Source organism: Meriones unguiculatus, chromosome X (assembly GCF_030254825.1).
Source record: "Meriones unguiculatus strain TT.TT164.6M chromosome X, Bangor_MerUng_6.1, whole genome shotgun sequence".
NCBI lineage: Eukaryota > Metazoa > Chordata > Mammalia > Rodentia > Muridae > Meriones > Meriones unguiculatus.
The window spans coordinates 14,893,250-14,918,837 of record NC_083369.1 but is presented as its reverse complement, the minus strand read 5'-3'; the positions used below and the strand labels follow the sequence as shown (position 1 = coordinate 14,918,837).

At 40.3% G+C, this 25,588-nt stretch overlaps 2 pseudogenes; both read right to left on the bottom strand.

Moving 5' to 3' along the window:
- Positions 1-4,750: 4,750 nt before the first annotated feature.
- Positions 4,751-5,126, bottom strand: LOC110544091 (small ribosomal subunit protein uS8-like; annotated as a pseudogene).
- Positions 5,127-7,159: 2,033 nt separating this feature from the next.
- Positions 7,160-11,132, bottom strand: LOC132650032 (large ribosomal subunit protein uL16-like; annotated as a pseudogene).
- Between the last annotated feature and the right edge of the window lie 14,456 nt (positions 11,133-25,588).

Here is a 25,588-nt window from a genome sequence, read left to right as displayed (position 1 = left end):
TTTAGGGAAACAACACCCTTCACAATAGCCACAAATGACATAAAGTACCTTGGTGTAACCCTAACCAAGGAAGTCAAAGACTTGTATGAAAAAAATTTCAAGTCTCTGAAGAAAGAATTAGAAGAAGATATCAGAAGATGGAAAGATCTCCCATGCTCATGGCTTGGCAAGATTAACATAGTAAAAATGGCCATCTTACCAAAAGCAATCTACAGATTCAATGCAATTCCCATCAAATTACCAACACAATTCTTTACAGACCTGGAAAGAAAAATTCTCAACTTCATATGGAATAACAAGAAACCAAGAATTGCTAAAACAATCCTCTACAATAAAAGATCTTCTGGAGGTATCTCCATCCCTGATCTTAAGTTGTACTATAGAGCAACAGTTTTAAAAACTGCATGGTACTGGCATAGCAACAGAATAGTGGATCAATGGAACCGAACAGAGGACCCAGAAATAAACCCACATGCTTACGGACACCTGATCTTCGAAAAAGATGCCAAAACCATACAATGGAAAAAAGATAGCATCTTCAACAAATGGTGCTGGTCTAACTGGATGTCTACATGTAGAAAAATGCAAATAGATCCATATTTATCACTCTCCATAAAACTAAAGTCCAAGTGGATCAAAGATCTCAACATAAAACTAGACACATTAAATTGGTTAGAAGAAAAAGTGGGGAATACCCTAGAACTCATTGGTACAGGAGACAACTTCCTGAACAGAACACCAACAGCACAAGCTCTAAGAGCAACAATCAATAAATGGGGCCTCATGAAACTGAAAAGCTTCTGTAAAGCAAAGGACACAGTCATCAAAACAAAACGAATGCCTACAGATTAGGAAAGAATCTTCAACAACCCTCTATCTGACAGAGGGCTAATATCCAGTACTAAAGAAGAAGAACTAAAGAAGTTAAAAAGCACCAAATCAAGTAATCCAATTAAAAAATGGGGAACAGAGCTAAACAGAGAATTATCGATAGAGGAATATCAACTGGCAGAGAAACACTTAAAGAAATGCTCAACTCCCGCCTCTGAGAAAAAGGTATCGGACGGGTCTGATGCTCTTTGGGTGGATGACACCTAAATGAACATCGGTACAAAGTCCCAATTTATTTCTAATATCAGAGATCAGACCTCTACTCTTGCCTGATGCGTCTAAAACAAAAAGGGGGAACTGTAGAGAGCTGCGGAATGCTATGCCTTAAAGATGGAGCTGGTTTCCGCTTTCCACCTTCCCGATGGTGAGTGCTCTCTGTCACGAACAATTCCACATTTGGCTAAGGCTGAGGATCTGGCTTGCTTCCATGTATGTGGACCTATCTGCATTGCCCACGTGGCACGCCTGGGTTGGCTACCCAGAGGCTATTTAAGCTGTGGGCTGGCTTTCCCCAGGGTCCGAGGATTGTTCAAGGTTCCTGAATAAACTGCATTGAAAAAAAAAAAAAAAAGAAAGAAATGCTCAACATCATTAGCCGTCAGGGAAATGCAAATCAAAATGACCCTGAGATTTCACCTTACACCCATCAGAATGGCCAAGATCAAAAACTCAAGTGACAACACATGCTGGAGAGGTTGTGGAGAAAGGGGAACCCTCCTCCACTGCTGGCAGGAATGTAAACTGGTACAACCACTCTGGAAATCAATCTGGCACTTTCTCAGACAACAAGGAATAGCGCTTCCTCAAGATCCAACTATACCACTCCTAGGCATATATCCAAAAGAGGCTCAAGTACACAATAAGGACATTTGCTCAACCATGTTTGTAGCAGCTTTATTTGTAATAGCCAGAAGCTGGAAACAGCCCAGATGCCCCTCAACTGAAGAATGGATACAGAAATTGTGGTACATCTACACAATGGAATATTACTCAGCAATGAAAAACAAGGAAATCATGAAATTTGCTGGTAAATGGTGGGATCAGGAAAGGATCATCCTGAGTGAGCTATTCCAGAAGCAGAAAGACACACACAGTATATACTCACTCATATAGATATATAATATAGGATAAACCTACTAAAATCTGTACACTTAAAGAAACTAATCAAGAGGGAAGACTCTGGCTAAAATGCTCAATCCCACTCAGAAAGGCAAAGAAGATGGACACAAGAAGAAAAAGAAAACAGGAAACAAGTTAGGAGCCTCCCACAGAGGGCCTCTGAAAGGCTCTGCCCTACAGACTATCAAAGCAGATGTTGAGACTTGTGGCCAAACTTTGGGCAGAATGCAGGGAATCTTATGAAAGAAGTGGGAAATAATAGTAAGAGATGGAGAGGACAGGAGGTCCACAAGAAGAGCAACAGAACCAAAAAATTTGAGCACAAGGGTCTTTCCAGAGATTCATACTCCAACCAAGTACCAGACATGGAGATAACCTAGAACCCCTGCACAGATGTAGCCCATGGCAGTTCAGTGTCCAAGTGGGTTCCATAGTAATGGGAGGAGGGACTGCCTCTGACATGAACTGATTGGCCTGCTCTTTGATCACCTCACCCTGAGGGTGGAGCAGCCTTACCAGGCCACAGAGGCAGACAATGCAGCCACTACTGATGAGACCTAACAGACTAGGATCAGAAAGAAGAAGAATCCCTCCCCTATCAGTGGACTTGGGGAGGGGAGTGTGTGGAGAAGGGGGAGGAAAGAAGGGGTTGAGAGGGCAGGAGGGACAAAACTAGAGAGGGGATACAAAGTAAATAAAGTATAATTAAAAATTTTTTAAAAAAGAATAAAAGAATTGGAAAGAAAAAATAAATATTTCATCCGTGCTTTACATAAATTAAAATAAATATTTTGGTTTCAGAATCATGGCTCACTATTAAGTGCACTATTTGCTACTCGAGAGCATCAGGTTGGGTTCTCAGCACCTCATCCTTGCTTAGAGTATTATGTAATTCCATGGATTTCAAAAGTTTCTTTGGGCGTGCAGGGCACTAAGAAAAGTTGATACATGCAAAATTACATGAAAGCAGAAGGTTAGCACACACAGTATTTTACTAAAATAAATGTTTCCTTTTTATTAAAATCAATAAATGGGACCTCATGAAACTGAAAAGTTTCTTTTATAAAGCAAATGACACTGTCAACAGAATGAAAAGACAGCCTACAGACTGGGAAAAGATCTTCACCAACCCTACATCTGAAAAACGACTAATCTCCAGAATATATAAAGAACTCAAGAAATTAGACACCAACAAACTAAATAATCCAATTTTAAAATGGGGTACAGAGCTAATCAGAGAATTCTCAACAGCGGAATATCAAATGGCAGAGAAACACTTAAAGAAATGTTCAACATCCTTACTCATCATAGAAACGCAAATCAAAACAACTCTGAGATTCCATCTTATACCCATCAGAATGGCTAAGATCAAAAACTCAAGTGACAACACATGCTGGAGAGGCTGTGGCGAAAGGGGAACCCTCCTCCATTGCTGGAGGGAGTGCAAACTTCTACAACTACTTTGGAAATCAACCTGGCTTTTTCTCAGAAATGTGGGAATAGCACTACCTCAAGTTCTAGCTATATCACTCCTGGGCATATATCCAAAAACTGTCCCACGATTCAATAAGGACATTTGCTCAACTATGTTCATAGTAGCTTTATTTGTAATAGCCAGAATTTGAAAACAACCTAGATGTCCCTCAATGGAGGAATGGATACAGAAATTGTGGTACATTTACACAATGGAATAGTACTCAGCAATTAAAAACAAGTAAATCATGAAATTTGCAGGCAAATGGATGGAACTAGAAGAGATCATCCTGAATGAGGTAACCCAGAAACAGAAATACATACACATTCACTAATAAGCAGATATTAGCCATATAATATAGGACAGCTATCTACAGACCTAAAGAAGCTAAACACTACGGAGGGCCCTAAAATCTCATTCAAATTGGCAAAGCTGATAGACACCAGAAGCGGTGGAAGAGAAGAAACAGGATGGGAGTCTAATATAGAGGGTCCTCTGAAAGGATTTATCCAACAGGGAATCAAAGGAGATGCTGAGACTCAGGGCCAAACTTTGGGCAGAGTGCAGGGAGTCTTATGAAGGAAGAGAGGGGTGGGATTAAAGGGACATGGAGGGGACAGGATCCCCATAAGAAGAACAACAAAACTAAAAGACCTGAGCCCAGAGGATCCTGCAGAGACTGATGCACCAACAGAGGACCATGCATGGAGAAGAACTAGACCCTCTGCTCAGATATGGCCAACTGAGAGAACTCAGAGAAGTGAGGGGAGCAGACGTTGCCCCTATCATGAACTCAGTTGACTACTCTCTGATCACTCACCCCTGATGATGCTGTCTTGCTAGGCCACAGAGGAGAGGATCCACGCAGTCCTGATGAGACTTAACCTATGGGCAGATGGCAATAGTGGAGAACTCCCCCTTTCAGTGGACTGGGGGAAGGCAATGAGGGGAAGAGGGAGGGAGAGTGGGACTGTGGAAGTTGAGGGAGGGGCCTTCAATCAGGATATATAATGAATAAATTGTGAAGAAAAAAAAATTTAAAAAAAAAAAGAAAAGGGGATTTGAATCTGTAATCCCAGTTGTTCAAGGAGTTTGTGGTCAAGCATAGGAAGACCTCATCTCCTAAAATAAGTAAATAAATATATAAAGAAAATTTTAAAAAAGAAGAAGAAAAAGTGGACCCTTGGCAATGAGCAAAGAGACTCCTTGTTGGTAGTGCTATTCTTCTGCGTTCCCCTGTAGGCTTTCTATTTACATTTTACATCTCTAGAAAAAGAATCCCGGGATTTTCCCTCCTGTATGTTTTTGTCTTGCTTCTTTATGGTCCATAATGCCAGCTGAGGCTGTCATTACAATGAAACCAAATTGATGAGACAGGAGGAGATTGTTCTGCCACTTATCTAGGTCTTGAGTTGCACATCAAATCTAGGGCTGATCACTCCACACTTGTTTAACCTGCCTGTGAGGTTCCCAATAATTTTCCCAGCTCTGTGATCATCAGTGATCTCAAATTCATCCTGTGCTTCATCCTCACAGTTAGGAACCAACAATGACTTTGGACCTGCTGAGGACCTGGCATTTGCCTCTCTTCTCAGCATTGTTGATACTCTTGATCATCTGCCAGGACATTCATGTGCACCATGGTGATGGTTTGGAAAGAGCTGCGTTGTTCTTAGTCAGAGGCAGTGCAGATGACAGTCCTTTGTTCATCCTACTTGATGCCTATCTTGGTGACCAACGTTGTCTTATGCCTAAGACTCTCAGAAATCAAATCAAATCCAGTCAGTGCAGTGCAGGAAGAGAAAGAAAGAAAGAGACCCACAGACTGCTATGCTACCCACAGAAGTACATGGCACAGGCAGGCCATAGACACCCACTTCCAGCCTCACCACACAGCCCAGATGGAAGATGTCTCCCAGGGGCCCACTAGCCACATGGCCCTCCTGCAGTGGGAGCCACCATAATGTGTGAGTATGTGGTGGACAGATGGGAGAAGAAAGAGAAGTAGAGCAGCTTCAGCATTATGAAGAGAATTGAAATTGGAAACTCAAAGGTGAAGAGGCATAGCCTGCTATGAGTGGTCAGCCACGCTACCTGAGGCCATGGTGAGATCCCAGACCAAACTGCTACTGAGGGCTGTCTGAATCTATGGCTATGCATCAGCAGGAGTCTGTGTCAATATCTGTGACTCATATCACCATTAGAGAATATGAAGATGTCCCTGGTCAGAAAAACTGCCGTGGATGTCCAAGGGCTGTGCATAACTGGCTCTGACCCTGTGCTTGGGAGAGGTGGCTCCATCTCTCACCAGTGGGTCCTTCCCCTTGCCCAGGCAGCACAATGGAGCTGGTCCTAGTGCAGGATTTTAAGTGTGGGAGAGCTGCCCTTTCCACTTGTCTGCCATGGAGTGTCACACCCTGCCACTTTCCCCCTCCAGCAGTTAGGAAAGCTGTCCACAGGGTCATGAGCTCAGGAGAGCCATTCCTGCCCCTCACCAGCTTCATCACTTGGAGAGCAGGCCCTGAACCTTACTTGGACAGCTCAGCAGAGCTAACCTTGTTTGCAGGGGCTGGGGTGTGCAGGCGAGCTAGTCCTGAGGGTGAGAGTTCCAGAGAGCTGGCCCTGCTACTCATCTTGTCTGAGATGGTATGGGTGGAGGTGATGCCTTGTTCCCATTGCCTTTCACCACCTGCAGTAGCCAGGAGACATGGCCCTGGGGTTATGGGAGTGGGTAAGCTGGTCCTGCCCTTCACTGGCTGCAGCACTCAGAAGAGCAGGCCCTGCACCTTGCCTGGATAGTAAAGTAGAGCTGGCCCTGGTGGAGGAGCCACAAGTGAGCCAGTCCAAAAGGTGAGAGTGTACAAAATCTGGAAAGCACTCATATGGCGTGAGGTGGCAGGAGTGATGACCCCTCCCTCCCTCCTTGCCAGCTGCAGTAGCCTGGAGAGCTGACCCTGATCATGAGAACAGAAGAGCTATCTCTGACCCCTCACTGGCTATAGCACTCAGGATAGTGGGCACTGTACAAACCATGTAAATAATTCAGTGCTCAATGTCTTGAACTCACAATCTTCTGTGCTCCAAGGTGCTTGGGTAGCTCCACTTCTCTGGCTCTGTCATCTGAATTATATGCAGCATATCTCATAGGCTCAAGCAAGTTCTACTTCACACCTGCCACTGTCCTTGGTTGTCATCTCACCATCTTGGAATCTGTCACAGGCTGGGAGCTCCACAACAACTAAGGCTGCACTATTACCAATGCCCTCTCCTAGCTTCTCTTCTGAGACTCCAGCTCTGCCACATGGTGCCAAGCCTCGGCCTCTCTCCATGACCCTTCCGTTCCTGTGGTCTCTACTGCAACTGGAGGCTGAGTCTTCACCAACACCCTCTCTTGACCCCTCACAATGCCAAGCCTCAGATTCTTTCCATTACTCCTTCAATCCTGCAGTTTTCATTCTGCCAAAACCAGTACCACATGGGAGATTTGTACACATTACCAAGTTGGGTGCCTGCATGAGATGAACCTTGGCACCCACTGGACCACAGCTTTATGTGCTGACTCCAAGGAAATACTTCACAATCATCCTCATCTGATCTTTTTTTTTTTTTTTTCAGACTGTATGTGAGATTACTGAGCATGATTTGGTTGGGTACGGGAGAGCACTGTGAAAGCGCTCAGGAATTCAAGGATCTATACCAGTCCAGGGGACCATGACTGGAGATATATTTGACCCATAGCCATCAGGAACGAGCCATATCTTAGCAACCATGTCTTCAAGTTCATCTGCATTAAACTTGGTGAAGGCTCACTTCTTTCAGATCTTCTGGCAGCCAGAGAACTTGAACTTGGCTCTACGCAGTACCTCGGTGACATGTTCCTTATGCTTGATGTGGATGAACATGATTGAATGAAAAAAAGAAAAAGGAAAGATATGATTACTCCTAGAAAGTTTAAGAGACTTTGGGATCATTTGTGTGGTGGCAGAAGTTGTTACAATCTGAAAGAATCTTGGACTTAAGTGTGCCATCATTGGCCATTGAGCTATAGTGAGGCCAAGCCATTTTCAGTAAGATAGTGAGGCTTTTTTTTTTTTTTTACATTCTGTTTCTTTTTTAATTTTTTTATTTTTTATATCAATTACAATTTATTCACTTTGTATCCCAGCTGTAGCCCCCTCTCTCATTCCCCCCCAAGACCATGCTCCCTATCTTCCTTGACTTTCAAATATAACTGACTACCCTGTAGGTCTCAATAGTGTAACCCATTAGGAAGATAAAAACATATGGGATTAAAGATTTTTTTAAAGCTAATACTTTTAAATTAATTAATAATGTTAATAATCCTACTCTGTGAAAATGAATTATATGATAGGCATCAATTATTATTATAGTCAGGGTGTGTCCATTAAAATATAATTAAATTGCTTCATATATTTTTCTTTTCCTTTACATATACAGTATTGGGTTACATAAAGATATTTTCCACAGTGAGCCTTAAAGAAAATCTGAGTCCAGGAACTTTTCTGGGAATTAGCTGGGTGACCTGAGGATGGACCCGATTGTTTCCCTTAATGTGGGTTTTCTCTCACCTGGTAAATGCAGTCAGTGGTGTTTTGAGGCCCACAGTTCAGTCTGTTGGTCACTGTGCAATCACTGCTGTCCTGCTAGTCAGACACAGTGTTTTATTGGCACTGCCAACAAGGACATTTGCTCAACTATGTTCATAGCAGCTTTATTCATAATAGCCAGAATCTGTAAACAACCCAGATGTCCCTCAACCGAAGAATGGATACAGAAAACGTGGTACTTTTACACAATGGAATACTACTCAGCAATTTAAAACAAGGAAATCATGAAATTTGCAGGCAAATGGTGGGAACTAGAAAAGATCATCCTGAGTGAGGTAACCCAGACCCAGAAAGACACACATGGTATGCATTCGCTTATAAGCGGATATTAGCTATATAGTACAGGATAACCATACTATAATCCACAGACCTAAAGAAGCTAAATAATAAGGAGGACCCCAAGGAGGATGCTTAATTTTCATTCAGAAGGGCAAATAAAATAAACACCAGAAGTTGTTGAAGAGAGGGAACAGAATGGGAGCCTACCATAGATGTCTTCTGAAAAACTCTACCCAGCAGGGGATCAAAGCAGATGCTGAGACTCACAGCCAAACTATGGGCAGAGTGCAGGGAGATATAGGAAAGAGTAGGAGAATAGAAGGACCTGGAGGGGACAGGAGCTCCATAGGAAGACCAACAGAGCAAATCAATCTGGGCCCAGGGGACCTTCAAAGACTGATGCACCAATGAAGGACCATACAAGGAGAGGACCTAGACCTCCTGCTCAGATGTAGCCCCTAGGCATTGCAATCTCCATATGGGTACCCGAGTAAGAAGAGCAGGGACTGTCTCTCTATTAAGGGGATCGGGGGCTATCTCTGACATGGACTCTGTTGCCTGACATGGACTCTTCCCCTTGGTGGGAGGACCTTGTCAGGCCAAAAGGAAGAGGATAAAGTCAGTCCTAATGAGACTTGATAGGCTGGAGTCAGATGGTAGGGGAGGAGGGTTCCCCTCTTCTGTAGAATAAGAAGGGGGATAGAGGGAAGAGTGAGAGAAGGAGGGACTGGGAGAGAAAACGATGGAGGGGGCTACAATTGAGATGTAAAGTGAATAAATCATAAAAATGAATTTAAATTTAAAAAAGAACCCAGTAGGAGTGAAATAAGCAACAAAATTAATATTTAAAAAGAAAAAGAAAATATGAGTCTGAAGAAAAAAAAACTTAGTCCAAGGAGAAAATGAGGAAGGGTCACAAAACAAAATAAAGTAGACTCCAATAAGTTCCAAGAGGCAGCTAAGAGACCATGTATAGTGTGACCGTAAGGAACAAGGAGAAATGAGCAGTAATTCCCCACAAGAGAGGTTTTCAATATTGTAAAAGCTACAAGGACATGGAGAAGCTGCAGGACTTCCAGGAGGGTGCTGAGAGACAGAAAGGACAAGATCACAGAGGCCTAGAAGGATTTAAGAAAGCTGCAGGGTTGATCAGGCACCTCCTAGACAAAGGACACTCGCAGTATATAAGCCTGGGAGGGCACAATGAGAGATAGAAAAGGTAGCTCTGAGGGAAAGGGAACAAAGAAAGGGTCACTGACCCTGGAGAGTATAGAGATGCTGTGGAACTTAGCAGCCAGTGAGTAAGCCCCTGAAAAGAGCTGAGAGGAGCCATAAGGAAGCAGAGTAGGTAAGTGTTGTGGTAACAAGAACTTCAATCCAGAGCATCTTCAAGCAGATTGAGAAACTTATCAGAGAGCAATGTCCCAAATAACAAAGGAGAGGTAACTACCCTTTCCACCTGATAGGGTCCAGGTAGTTTGAGAAGAAGCATGCTGGCACACCAGCTTAGCTTTCATAGTAACAGTAGGTAAAACAGGAAGCTCTGTAGTGGTACTTACCCAGTAGAAGGGAAGAGACACATGGTTAGGGCAGATAAAGAAAAAAAAAAAAAACACACAGCTTGAGGGGTACACTGGTGTTCCAGTAAAGGGAGAGCAACAAGGAGATGACCATGAGGCAAATGCCCCAAAGGAGGTGGCAGGTTCCAAAAACCAAAGAGAGGACACTTACTGAGTAGTAAAAGAGAGATGGATGGTTAGATAAAAAAGTGGAGGGAAAAACTGACTAAAGAGGTGGACTCTAGAATCAAGTTTGGTGGGAGGCAGAAGCCAGCAGAAACAAATGACCCGTACATACCTTAAGAAAGTCAGATCAGCATCTTGCTTCAGAAAAGCTGAAATCTCCAGGAAGGAACTCATTTAAGCTACTCCCAGTTTTCAACACCAGCTGAACGAAAAAAAAAAAAAAAAAAAAAAAAGGACATGACTGCTCCTACGTATGGTGGAGGAAAGTTTACCATAGATAAAAGGGGGATTGTAGCCAGAGGCAAAGATATCTGAGAGAGACCAGAGCAAACATGACCCTGAGCTGGGTTATGTGAGAAGAGGGGAGAGCAGGAGAGGAGGAGACCAAGAGACCATGAGGGTAAAGAGTAGACCAAAGAGCCAGGTAACCAAAATAGCTGCATTATATGGGGAAGGGCCACCGGGCAAGGACAGTCCAGCCCCTGAGCTGGGAAGTTTAGGATAGGGGGTAGAGTATGCCAGCTATACCCAGTAACAGGTAGGGACTGAGAGATGCTGGAGAACCTTGAGGCAAGGTCCACCTTAATGTGTTAAATAGGGCCCTTCAGCCATGTGTCCCAGGGTTTGAGACTTAACGGTGGAGACCTGGCCAATGTGAACCCTGGTCACTGTGCCCCTGGGCTTCCCAAAGGCAGTAAGTATATTTGTCTGGAGCCTGTCAGCCCCAGCACAAGACAACATCTTGTTGAATTATATGACATGGAAAGGGTGAAAGCCACCCTTTCCACAACTCTTAACCATGCATCAGTTGGCACAAATACAAGCAGCTTCCAAGGCTTTGGGAGAGAGTTGTTCATATTCATCTGTGAACATGTGGCCACAAAGAAGGACTTGATCAACATTTGGCTTCTTCTGTCCCCATTCAAAGATGCAGATCTTAGCATCAAAGACACCTTGGTGGAAGTGAGACTTCAGGTATGGCTTGTTCCTATAATATTGGTGGGGTGGTGGTCCATGGTGAAAACAGAAGTTTGGGTGATACACTGGAGGAAAAGAGATGCTTCTTAAGATCTCTTCTTAATCACAGCCAATTCTCATCTCCAGATGAGCAGAATCTACATAGTCTTCATCCAAAATATCATGCAAATGGCCCTAATAGAGTCCTTGCTACCCTCTGAAACTTCATAAGCAGGCCTTCATCATCCACACCTCTCTCAACATTTCTATCTTTTGAGCTCCCAGAGAATAGCTTACTAAGCTCCATGTACTATATGGTTTTTCTAGCCCATGTTCCAAAATCCTTCCACAATCCACCCAAAGACATTGTGGTCAGGTCTGTCACAGGAATAGCACATTCTCTACTACCAATTTCTGTCCTAGTTTCCTGTTGCAGTGATTAACACCAAGGCCAAAAGCAACTTGGGTGGAAAGGGTTTATTTTCACCTCACAGGTTACAGGTCATTATTGAGGGAGGTCAGAGCAGAAAAACAAGGCAGGAATTGAAACAGAGGCCATTGCGGAAGGCTGTTTGCTGATGTACTATCCATGGCTTACTGAGCTTGCTTTCTTCTAGCACCCAGAACCACCTGCCTAAAGATGGAGCAACCCACAGTGGGATAGGCTGTCACAAACCAATCATTATTGAAGAGAATTCCCCCACAGACTTGTCTATAGGCAAATCCAATTGATGCAACTATTCAACAGTGTTCAGTCTTCCTCTAACTTGTGTGAAGTGGACCAAAAAACCAATTAGCACAACCATGTTTATAATTGTTCCTTTAAATTCTGTGTCCTGGTGGTCATCTAAGTAATCCCCATTAGAGACCATTTTTATAGGACCAGTGGTTTTGAGGGTGTGAGGCATATTGTCTGGATCCTATGTGTTGTTTATATTTTTGTGATGGGACCTGGGCAGGGGACTTATTTTGTTGGTTGTGTGTCTAATATGACATTCTAGGCGGCCTGTGCATGGTTCCATTTTTTGCTGTTCCCCAAACTTGGGTAAATTACAGTTCAGGTAGGAGGAGGAGGAGGAGTGATCAGGTCAGTTCTTTAAATACTTAGTGGGGAGACTGGGGTGATTTCAATCCAGTAGTAACTGATATGCCATGGGGAACTCAGAGGGCTGTGGAATTGTTGGGATGAGGACCAAGAAAGTTCTCTGGTGTGGCTACTAACAGGCTCTAGACACAGAAAAGTGTTACAGGGCTAGGATTAAGGAGCACTCACTGAGCCAGCACATGGATACAGCTTACAGCTAGGCCTGAGTGTAAGAAGAAAGATCTGACCCAGACTCATCCAGAAATTATGCAGTTGTAGCTCTCAGATGGACCCCGGTAAAAACAAATTTTTATTGAAACACACAAAAAATGAAATTTCAGTGATGGAAACGTAAGTAGGTTGTGTCAGGGATAATGGATAGAGGAATATTTAAATATAAAGTAGAAGCACCAGAGGATTTGTGTTCATAGAACACTTTTCATTGGAAAATTTGTTAATAAGTCTTCGTACAATAAACTATCATGGCAGTTGTTACAAATTGGATTGTGCAGACTAAAATTCATGTTGGGGCCTCAGGACCTCAAAACATGGCTGTTTGTGGAGACAGAGCCTTTAAAGAGGTGATAGGTTGAAATGAGGCCAGTGGAGTTGGTTTTAACCCAATCTGATTAGGTACGGTTTTAAATGATACTTTAAAAATAAGTAAATAAATAAGCATAATTTTGAGAGAGACTTGGGGAGAGAAAGAGAGAGAGACTTAGAAAGTGCGAAATACCAGATGCATGCATACACAAAGTAATCACCAAGTAAAAAGGCAGGCATGTACAAGCCACGAAGGCTTCATTGAACTGAATTCTGTTGGTACCTTGACTTGGACCACTAGCTTCCAGAATCATGAAGAACACCTTTCTGTTTTGGAAGTCACCAAGACTATGGTGTATATGGCAGCCTCAGAAACAAAGTTAGTGCTACACACCCAAAAAGGAACTCCCTGAATATAAAAGCTAGTAAAATGGAATATGATTGCATTCATCTGCTTGGACTGACATACTGAAGTAGCATAAACTGAGTGTTTTGAAAAACACTTTTGTTTTCTCATAGTTCTTCGAGCAAGAAGTCCATTATCATTGCATCATAGCTGGTTTCTGATTAGGCTTCCCTTTCTGACTTTTAGAAGGCTGCCTTTTCTCTATGGCTTCACATGACCTTGCCTTTGCACTTGGAGAAGGGCTTCAGTGACTCTTCCTTTTTTTTTTACTTCATGTGTTTTGCTGTATGTATGTCTGTGACCATGTGTATTGCAGTAGTCTCAGAGGTCAGAAAAGTGCATCAGGTCCCCTGATAATAGAGATACACATAGCTGTGAGCTACTGTGTGGATGCTGAGAATCAAATCCAGGCTCTCTGGAAGAGCAGCCAGTGCTGTTAACTGATGAGCAATCTCTCTAGACCCTCTCTTTGTCTGCTTAGCACAACACCAGTTCATAAGATTACAAACCCCCAATCATGACCTCATATAACCTTAATTATTTCCCCAAATGTCCTGATTACCAATATCCACAACATAAAATCAGCTAGAGATGTTCAGACCATAATTAAAGTCTATCACTAGTTCATTGTTTTTGAACTAACATGAATTCTTGGTGTTGATATTTTAGCATGGTTATGAAAAATGTTATCATTGAGGGAGGTTGGGTAAAGGACACATGGGAACTCTCTGTCCAATTTTTTTCAACTTCTTATGAGTCTAAAATTATTTCAAAATGAAAAGTCTAAAACTAAAACCAAAACAAACAAAATAAAGCAAAGTGATATTCTAAGAAGTCTCAAAACCATCTGTGTCTCGACTCTTTCCATACCAAAAGGAACCAAAAGAGTATACAGTTTTGCAATTTAATATATCCTCAATCCTCAACAACTCCCTGATCCTCACTCAGTATCTTCATTGTTAAAAATTGTAGCTTGTAGACCAGCATGCTGCCCAGGCCATTGGGAGCCCCGGATCTCTGTCCCATTTTGTCTTTTCAGTAACTTTCAGTTATTTCGTGATATATACTTCCTGTCTTGCCATAAATGTAGTGATGGCTACCCTGACCTCCCTCACAATGCTGTCTGAGGGATCTGGAAGACAGCACCAGGCATCTGGCCCCATGACATCCACATCTTGCTTTTAGCATTTTCTTTCCCGAGTAGCAAAATTAGAAGACAAGAAAAGAGGAGGGAAGAAATTAGGCAACATGTAGAAAGGAGAAGGGGGGAAAGCTGCATGCCAGATGTTTTTTGAGAAATGAAGAAAGTGTGAGGTGAAGTAAGCGTTTGACAAGAATGTTCAGGAAGAAGATTAATCACCATTTCAGTGTTCCATGTCCAAAGCTATTGTGTCTTTGCTTGTTTGGCTGGGTCTGATTTCAGAATTAGAGAACCCAGTTTTCTCATTAGGGCAGAATGGGATGGAGAGACACGCAAGGGCTCCTTTAAGGTTGGCTACTAATAGAGGACAGATGGAAATGACTGGAATGCCGTTAAATAAAGCAGAAAGCAGCTGAGAGAAAAACTGTTAAAAGAAAGTACATAAACAGTTTGACCACAAACTACCAGGTTCTGACTTGCTGATAGGGGTGTAAAACGAACTTGTCAGCTTGCTTTTTAAGTGCCAAACAGTGAGTGCTCAAGTGGCAAAGACGAGTCAACAGGCACAGTCACTCCTACTGTTCAAAATCTTTCCATGGCTTCCCATAGCCTGTCAAGAATGTCTAAACTCTTCTGCCTTGAATGGAAGGCCCTCAGTGAGCTGGCCCAAACTTGCTTTTCATGCCCCCACAGTGTAGCAAATGTAGGAAATCAGTCTCCACATTCCTGTCAACTGGCTATGTAACATTGAAAAGAAAATCACTTAACGTCCCCGAGCCCTGCATTCTTCCTGTGTTAAATGACAATAATCCACACCCAATGACATCATGGACTATTTTCAAGAGCACAATAGAAAAAGCATCTAGGTGAACCCAGCAGGTTTCCAATGATAAGTGTCTGTCATATAGGGATGTACCACTCCTTGAAGGTGGCCTATGACAATCTCTCCTATTTAGGAAAAACCAATCATTTCCTCATATCTGAAACTCTCTGACTCTTTACCAAAAATGCCCCCTAGAGACTATGCTAACATCTTTGCTTCACTACCCAGGCAAAAATTAACCACCTCTGTATATCTTACACAAAATCCTGTGGCTTCTGCCAACGACACTAAAATTTAAAACTCTCATCATGGGCCTGTCTTCCTCAGTAAAGCATAGGATACTCAATGGCAGGCAATATGTCCTTTTGAATTAAGTACGTTCAACATCCCTGTATAATAGGTCTCAACATGAGTGTGTGGAATTAGACTGTGGAATTAAATTTTTTCCATAAGGTATGCGTTATTTAAGTGCTATAGAGATGTTCTTTAACTTATCATTATAATGTCAATAATACTCAAATTAGTTTCTTTAAACAAATACTGACTTAGAACAAACTACACATAAAGTGCCAAGCCAGGCATTAAGTGTCCAGCTGTAAGTGGGCAACTGTTTGAGTATTGCTACACATTGAAATCACTTGTAGAAGCATTAAAAATACTGATCTGGGTCCTCACCCAGAATATTATGACTTACTCCATCTGCAGTGATGACCTAAATTTGATCCTTAGGACCCACATAGGGAAAGGAGAGAAACAACCCCTACAAGTTATCTTCTGATCTCCACATACATGTTATGACATGTATATGTAGGAAATTTATAGTGATAAGCATGTATTAGGAAATAAATATGTTTCAAATAAAGCAACCTAAAATTACACTTCAAAAATTATCAAAGAACTAATACAAAAAAGGATGGGTATGGTAGGGTATACTTGTTATCTGCTGAGGCAGGAGGATAGTTAGTTTGAAGCCAACCTGAGTGACAGAATAAGTTTGAAACCAATTTTCATTATGTAGAAATTGTTTATACAAATTATTTGCTTTGAGAACAAATCTCAAAAAATTAATGAATTAATAAATATATATAATAACAAAACAAATGTAGAAGAAATAATAAGGATCAAATAAAATAAATGAAATGAAGATTAGAAAAAGAATTTAAATTTTTTAAATTAAATTATTTTTTGAAATATAAACTAAATTAGCTAGACTAAGAAAAAAAAAGAGAGACCACTAATGTAAATAAAACAATACAGGAGACATTACATTGTAACTGATACCACAGAAACATAAAGGGTCATAACAAACTTTATTATCTTTTAAGAAATAGAAACATATAACATCTCAAGGTCAGATTATGAATAAAGATTATGAATAAAAAAACAGAACAGTTAATAAAAGACAATAATTAAATAATTTAAAGCATCCCAACAAATAAAATCCCAGGACATGTTGACTTCATGCCTAATTTCATCCAAATGTTTAAAGAATTAATATTAACCTGCTTCCAAAATTTTTCAAAGAAATGAAAAGATGTGCACACTTCCAAACTCATTTACAAGGTTGGCATTTCCATTATCAAAGCAAGACAAGTTAAAAGAAAAAAAATGCATCTGACCTTGAGATTTTGTGTGTTTCTATTTCTTAAGAGTTAATAAATTGTATTATGACCCTTTGTGTTTCTGTGGTATCAGTTATAACGGAATGTCGACAAATACTAGTAAAACACAATGTTCATGATGCCAAAAGATACTATGTAAGCCACTGGGTGGGGAAAAAAAGTCATTAGTGGATTTAGCTAGTAGTGAATTCCACATGCAACAATATTGACTTGCCAGAAAATATGTGCCTATGATACAATAGTGGCATGACTATTATTGGAATAACCCATTGCTTTCTGATTTGACTTGAGGCAGGCTCTACAGGAGGGAATTTATAGCTGGCACCGTAAACCTGGTCCAAAGGCCATAACATAGAATGTTATAGGCCGTATGGGATAAACTACTACTACTTCTTTGCTAAATGGACACATTCTTAAACTGCCTTCTAAATGTTTGTTTATACCCATGAACTAATTCTTCTCTCAACAATGATCAGAAAAGCTCCTTTTTTGTAATAGGCAACAGTCAATGTAGAGGCTCATAACTGAGTAAAGTGTTGAGAGTAATGTTTGAGTGTTTATCCCTAAGCGGATCATTTATATTAAATCCCCCAAAGAACAAGAAGCATTGCAGAAGAGGAAGTGGAAAGAATTTAAGTGCTGGATGATGTAGACTAGTACTATGATATGCTGTTTTCTGGCTATAGCATGACCATTGTTCTCATGAACTAAAAGCAGCTATCATTACCTTCACAAGACCTGCACAAGATCAAGCCAGGCAGCATTTCAGAATGGATGGGAGAGGGGTTGTGCTGGCTAGATTTTGTCAACTTGACACAAGCTAAAGTCATCTAAGAAAAAAAACTCAACTAAGAATCTGATAAAACAGGGTCAATTAGGTGGTCATGGAGTATAAAAGAAAGTAAACTGATTACCTGAGAGAAGTCACTAAATACCATTTCTTTCTGTCTTCTGCCTTAGTTCTTGCCTTCAGGTTCTGTCTTGGTTTCCCCTCAATGGACTGTAACTAAGACTAAAATATACCAGGTTTGTGGTGTGTTGATATGACAGACTTAACGATGTTTATTTGGGAAGAATGGTGAAAGGTTTTGAAACTTTGGGCTCAAAAATCCATTGAATGTTCAGAGCTTCATGAACTACCCTGGATACTAAGACAATAATGCTGAGAGAATTACAGATGATGGAGACCTGGCTTATGAGGTTTTCAAGGGAAGTAATGACTCTATCGTGGCCATTCATGTACTATTTTGTATTAACATTCTGTGGTTCTGGTAAGCTGGGACTGGATAATTAGTCATAGCTATGTTATTTGACTGGAGCTGTGATTAAGATGAGACCGGCACCACTGATGTGTAATCTCCTGAGAAATGTTTCCTCAGTATACAGAATCTCTGGTCAAGATGGGGTCAATACTGTACCTCCTGCTGGCAGCTGAACTTGGTATTGTGGAAGAGTACTGTGGGTACTGCTTTTAAAGGCATGTAGGGGTCATAGAAAGGAGATGACTTGGCACTGTTAGAGTCTGGGAGAAGCCTTTGGTGAAGGTGAAACCTCAATTGAAGTAGAGAAGCCTCAGGATTGAATAGGTAATGGAGAGAAGTTGACACTTGGCATTATGTGGCAGAGTAAGGGTCCCTGAAAAGATGCCAGGAGAGGGTAGTGGTGAAGGTGTGATAGAGTTGTAGCAATAACTCAGCATTTTGAAGAAGTTAGTATTCTGGGGTGACCAGCAAGGTCAAAGTAACTGTGGAATGGAGCCACCCTGAACTTAACTGAACTGTGCTGTGGATGACAGATCCAGAGATGTAGAGCTGCTCGAGCCATTTTGAGTCCAGAAGATCATGAATCCCAGACATTGGATACTGAGTTACTTATATTGTGGGATTTGGGTTTTGCTTTGTTCAGATTGTTCTTTATTCTTAAAGTAAGAATGTATTAACTTGCATTTTGACTTTATAGGAACCCACAATTATAAGACTGTTACTTCTCCTACTGAAGGTCCAGCCTGTGGGTTAGGGTAGGGGATTCAGGCTGAGGGGGGAAACAGCCCAGAGTCACCACATGGACACCAGAAGTCAGATGAAAGCAAATCAATGGCAAACAGTCACAAACTCATTTATTCAGGAATAGCCAGGAGGTTATATGGCTTTGGGCAGCCAATCAGGTTCTTCCACACCATCTCTGAGCCAGTCAATGGATGTTCATCTCTGGGCAAGACTCTCCAAAGTCAGGTCACGTACTTTTTCACCTGACTACTTCCCAAAGCTGCCCGAGGCCATGAGCACTAATGGCCACTTACCAGGAATTCCAACACTTGGCAATTTTATAGAGACTGTGAACTTTAAAGATTCTTTGGGTATTTTAATAAGATCATGGGCTTTTAAAGAGATCTTGTTCATCTTGTTTGTAGGAACAAATCAGTAAGCAGCATTCCTCCATAACATGCATCAATTTTTGCCTTCAGGTTTCCACCTAGAGTTCCTCCTGCCTTGACTTCTTCCAGTGATGGACTGTGACCTGAGGGTAGTCATACACAATAAGCCATTTCTTCCAGAACTTGTTTTTGGTTATAGAGTTTTATCACAGCAATAGGAACCTTAACTAAGACACATGGAATGATCTTATATTTGGGAAACCTTAAAATTCCACCCAAATCTGTAACAAAAATGACAACAAGTTTAGTAAAATTGCACGATAATATATCAGTGTACAGAACCAGTGACATTTCTGTACACAATAAGGTATCCGAGAAAGAAATAAAACAATCAGCATTAGTCTGCTTCCCAGACATATAAAGATCCCTAAGATAATTAACTCAGAAAATAAAATGTTTATTTTGAGTCATGATTTTGGAGACTCCAGTTCATGATGATGAAGTGGCCTACTTTATTTTGTGCCTGTGGCAAGGCTGCACATCATGGTGAGAACACATGGCAGATCACAACCACTAATCTTATAAGTCAAGGATCAAAGAGAAGGAAACAGGTAGGCCATGATCCTCTTTGAGAGCCCAATGACCTCCCTCAAAGTTCCACACTCAGAAGGTTGTATTCCTTTCCAGTAATGACACCTGGAGACCAAGCCTTTATCATATGGAACTTTGAAAGGTCTTCGAGATCCAAAGTACAACGTAATCTATTTACAATAGCATCAGCTTTAAAGAGAGACAGACAGACAGACAAATACAGAGAGAGAGTGAGGTTTAAGCAGTTAAGAGCACTTACTGATCTCATAAAAAAATCCCAGCTCAGTTTCCAGCACCCACATCAGTTGGGTCACAGCTGCCTATAATTCCAGTTCCAAAGAATGTCTTCTTTTGACCTTCACAACCACACATACAGACATGGCATTCACACACACACTTTAATTGTTTTTTTAAGTTTTTGTTTGGTTTTTCTTAAAGGAGAGAAAGAATCTGAAATTGGATGTTTAGGAAGAGGGAATTTGGAAGGATTTGGAGGAGAAGAAGAACAATGACGAAAATTCATGAAATTTTTTATTAAAAATAGAACACTGAATTTTAATAGCAGAAAAGTAAAACATTAAAATTTTAGAAACAAAAAATAATACTTAGAAACAAATTTAATGTATGTTAAATTTAATTTAATAAGCTGGGTGTGGTGGTGCATGTCTTTAATACCAACACTCAGGAGGCAGAGGCAAGAAGATTTCTGAGTGTTGGAGGCCAGTGTGGTCTACATAGTGTGTTCCAGGACAGCCAGGTCTCTGTTACACAGAGAAACCCTGTCTCAAAAAATAAAAAAGAAAAGAGAAAAGAAAAGAAAGAGATTTAATGTAGTAAAATATTTATCCACTGTGAGATTTAAAACAATGATAAAAGAAAACATAAATAAGCAGAAAAACAATCCTACTCAAATATTAGAATTAGTATTACTAAAATTCCCATATTAAAGCTGGACGTGGTGACACATGCCTATAATCCTAGCATTTGGAAGGCTGAGGGAAACAAAAAAAAACATCATGAGTTTAATGCCAGAATAGACTATATGATGAGTTCCAAGAGAGCCTGAACTATGTATCAAACTAGAAACTAAAAAGAAAGAGAGAGGAGAGAGAGAGGGAGATAACAGAGCAAAACGGAGGGAACGGGAAGGGTAGAGGGATGCGAGATGAAAGGGGAAAAGGAAAAGAAGAGGACAGAAGAGGAGAGTAAGAAGAAAAGAAAAGAGAAAAAGAGGGGAGGGGAGGGGAAAAGAGGGGAAGGGAAGGGAGAGGAGAAGAGAGAAGAGAAGAGATAAGAGGAAACAGTACAACTCCTATTAAAAATCAAATGATAGCTCTCATAGAGACAATTCTAAAACTCATATGAAGACCCAAAAAGCTAGAGTGGTCTTGATACAGAAGATGGAGTCATAACAATTTCTAACATCAAATTACATTATCAAAGCACATCATCAAAACAGCATAATACTGACATAAAAAGAAAAATAATAAGCCAGGGAGAGTGGTATATGCCTATAAGTTCAGCACTAGGAAGGTCAACTCAGGAAGATCAGAAGTTCAGTGTCATCCTCGGTTACATAAGTTCATTGCCAACTTAACCTGCATCAGCTTCTGTCTCAAAAACAATACAACAAGGAAACAAATAAATTAATTTTCACACCACCACCACACACACACACACACACACACACACACACACACACACATCAATTTCACTAGGAAATCAAGTGATTCAAGAAGCACTCAGTAAATAATGTTATGAAAACTGGATAGCCAGATACAAGAAATGAATTAATTCAAAATTATTAAAGACTTACAGATTTTATCCTATATTTTATCCTATAGTTTATCCTATATTATGTGGCCTGCTCTTTGATCACCTCCCCCTCAGGGGGTTGCAGCCTTACCAGGCCACAGAGAAAGACAATGCAGCCACTCCTGATGAGACCTGATAGGCTAGGGTCAGAGGGAAGGGGAGAAGGACCAACCCTATTAGGGACTTGGGGAGGGGCATGGGAGGAGATGAGGGAGGGAGCTACAGGTGGGATACAAAGGAAATAAAATGTAATTAATAATAAAAATGAAATATAAAAAAAAAGACTTAAACTGTATAAGATCAGAAACTATAACTCTCCATTCTTTGGGAAAAACTGCCTTGACATTGGTCCACAATGGGTTTTAGTAGATAAGAAACCAAAAAACACAGGCAGCAAAAGTAAACATAAACAGCAATAAATGAAAGCTTTTTCGTTGAAAAAGAAATAATCAACAAATGAAATGGCAACTTAACACTGACCTGTGAGCTGTATGTCCATTTAACATCTAATTACATTGAACATTTTTATCACTCAGTAGCAAAACTACAATGAGCAGATGACTTGAACAGACATCTTTAAAACAAGGATACAAAAATAACCAACAGGTACTGATCACGAATAACCATCAAAAAATGCATGACCTCAAGCCTGTTTGGATAGCAGTTATGGAAGCCATAATAGATAAAAAGTGTTGGTGAAGATGTGAAGGGAAAGAAACTATTGGGCATTGCTCAAAATGCTCAATTGTGTAGCCACTATGAAAATTTTTGGATGTTCTTCCAAAAATTACAAAGGAGGCCAAGCATGGCAGTGGCAATCTATAATCCTGGCATTCAGGAGCATCATAAGTTCAAGGCTAACCTGGGCTACATAGTATAAAAGTGTCTCAAAATATTTTTAACTGGACTTACCATTTGACTCAGTAATGTCACCCCAAGGTAGACCTAAGTGAATTACAGCTACTATGTGCACTCCCATATTCACTGAAACTTTCTAAGTATCCACTGATAGACAAATGAGTAAAGAAAATGTGATATGGGTATAAATATACACATAAGGTGAAATACCATTTAGCCATAAAGAAACAACTAAGCTTAGACGTTTGTGACAGTGTAAATGACCCTTAATGACACTATATTAAGTAAAAGAATTCAAACAAAGAAAGAGACAAAACCATATCATATCACTTAGATTATGCAGTATCTAAAAACTCAAACTGAAAGAAACTGAGAATAGGATAAAATGCAAGTTGCCAGGAGCACTGGGGAGGAGAAAATGTTAACAAAAGGTACAAATTTTTAGTTACAGGATGAATAAGTTCTTGCTATTTAATGCACAGCAGGTTGATTATCATGAATGATGGTATATTATAGTTTTACAAACTGCTGAATGTAGATCTTAAATGTTTTCATGATAAAAGGGAGTGTGGACTGAAATCAGGGGCAAGGCAAGGCCTTTCTCCATATCTTTTCAACATAGTACTTGAAGTCCTGGCTAGAGCAATAAGACAACTAAAGGAGATCAAGGGGCTACAAATCGGAAAGGAAGAAGTCAAAGTATCACTATTTGCAGATGATATGATAGTATAAATGAGCAATCCCAAAAATTGAACCATAGAACTCCTTCAGCTGATAAACACCTTCAGCAAAGTGGCTGGATACAAAATTAACTCAAAAAAAAACAAAATCAGAAGTCCTCCTGTATACCAAAGACAAAAAGGCCGAGAAAGAAATTAGGGAAACAGCACCCTTCAAAATAGCCATTAATAACAAAAGTACTTGAGGTGACTCTAACCAAGCAAGTGAAAGACCTATTCTAAAAAAACTTCAAGTCTCTGAAGAAAGAAATAGAAGGATATCAGAAGATGGAAAGATCTCCCATGCTCATGGGTCAGTAGAATTAACATAGTGAAAATGACCATCCTGCCAAAAACAATCTTCAGATTCAATGCAATTCCCATCAAAATACCAACACAATTCTTTACAGACCCTGAAAGAACAGTTCTCAACTTCATATGGAAAAACAAAAAACCCAGATTGCCAAAATGATCCTGTACAACTAAAGATTGTCTGGAGGTATCTCAATTTCTGATCTTATACTGCAATACAGAGCAATAGTAACAAAAACTGCATGCTACTAGAATAGGAACAGAATGGTGGATCAATGGAATTGAATAGAAGACCCAGAAATAAACCCACACACCTATGGATACTTGATTTTTGACAAAGAAGCCAAAACCATACAATGGGACAAAAGGATCTTCAACAAATGGTGCTGGTCTAACTGGATGTCTACAGGTAGAAAAATGCAAATAGATGCATATTTATCACCCTGTACAAAACTAAAGTCCAAGTGGATCAAAGACCTCAACATAAAACCAGACAGGATAAATCTGTTAGAAGAAAAATCGGGGAAGAACGTAGAACTCATTGACACAGGAGACAACTTCCTGAACATAACAACAACAGCACGGGCTCTAAGATCAACAATCAATAAATGGGACCTCATGAAACTGAAAAGCTTCTATAAAGCAAAGGACAGTGTTGTCAGAACAAAACGACTGCCTACAGACTGGGAAAGGATCTTCACCAACCCTATATGTGACAGAGGGCTGATATCCAGAATATATAAAGAACTCAAGAAGCTAAAAAGCAACAAATCAAGTAATCCAATTTAAAATTGGGGTGCAGAATTAAACAGAGAATTCTCAATAGAGGAATATAGAATGGCAGAGAAAAACCTAAAGAAATAATCAATGTCGTTAGTCATTAGGGAGATGCAAATCAAAATGACCCTGAGATTTCACCTTACACCCATCAGAATAGCTAAGATCAAAAACTCAAGTGACAATACATGCTGGAGAGGATGTGCAGAAAGAGGAACCCTCCTCCATTGCTGGTGAGACTGTAAACTTGTACAACCTCTTTGGAAATCAATCTGGCGCTTTCTCAGACAATTAGGAATAGTGCCTCCTCAAGATCCAGCTATACCACTTCTAGGCACATATCCAAAAGAGTCTCAAGTACACAATAAGGACATTTGCTCAACCATGTTTGTAGCAGCTTTATTGAACCTGGAAACAACCCAGATGTCCCTCAACTGAGGAATGGATACAGAAATTGTGGCATATTTACACAATGGAATACTATTCAACAATTAAAAACAAGGAAATCATGAAATTTGCAGGCAAATGGTGGGATCTAGAAAAGATCATCCTGAGTGAGGTATCCCAGAAGCAGAAATACACACATGGTACATACTTATAAGTGGATATTAGACATATAATATAGAGTAAAGGTACAAAATCTGTACACATAAAAGGGGGTATGGTAGCAGGATACAGCTGGGATACAGAGTTAATAAAATGTAACTGATAAGAAAAAAATAGATAAAAATTTAAAAAAAAGCTGGACAAAAATAGGTATGACAAGTCACTTCTGCTTGTTACTGACAGTTGAATAGATTTCCACTCTGAAGCTTGAAGAAACGATGGCTTAAAATATCTACTTGGTAAAACAGTTAAGTATTTGATGTCACTCTGTTCCCTGAGATTTATATGCTAAAGTTTTCCTGTGCAGGAAATAAAATAGTGAGTGCCTAACAGAAAAACAAAAAAAAAATGAAACAAACAAGACACTGGATACAGTGGCTAGACTTAAGTATGTCAACCCAGCACATGGGCTTTTGCTTAAAAGTTCACCCTGAGAACAGATTAGGGCTACACTGAGATCCTGAATATCCAGTGTAGTAGCCAGCTATGAAAGACTTTCTATCAGCTTAAACCCATGTCTAAGTAGTTTTCTTTGGTGAATATTCCACAGAAGAAAGGCTTTTCTAAAAAGGAATCAATTTACCCTCAAATTAGTGCTTAGATGTATGACTTCATCAAAGTATTTTAGTTTATGTACAGCTAAACAATAGTCAACCAGGTGAAAGGGAAGCCCATAGAATATAAAAGATTCTCTGCTAGGTATTTATCAGAATGAGTATTAATATCCAAAATATGCAAAATATCCAAATGACATATTCAAAAATTGGGCCTATGATTTTGAAGGAAGGTAGGGAGTGGCATATGGGAGGTTTGTAGGGAGAAAA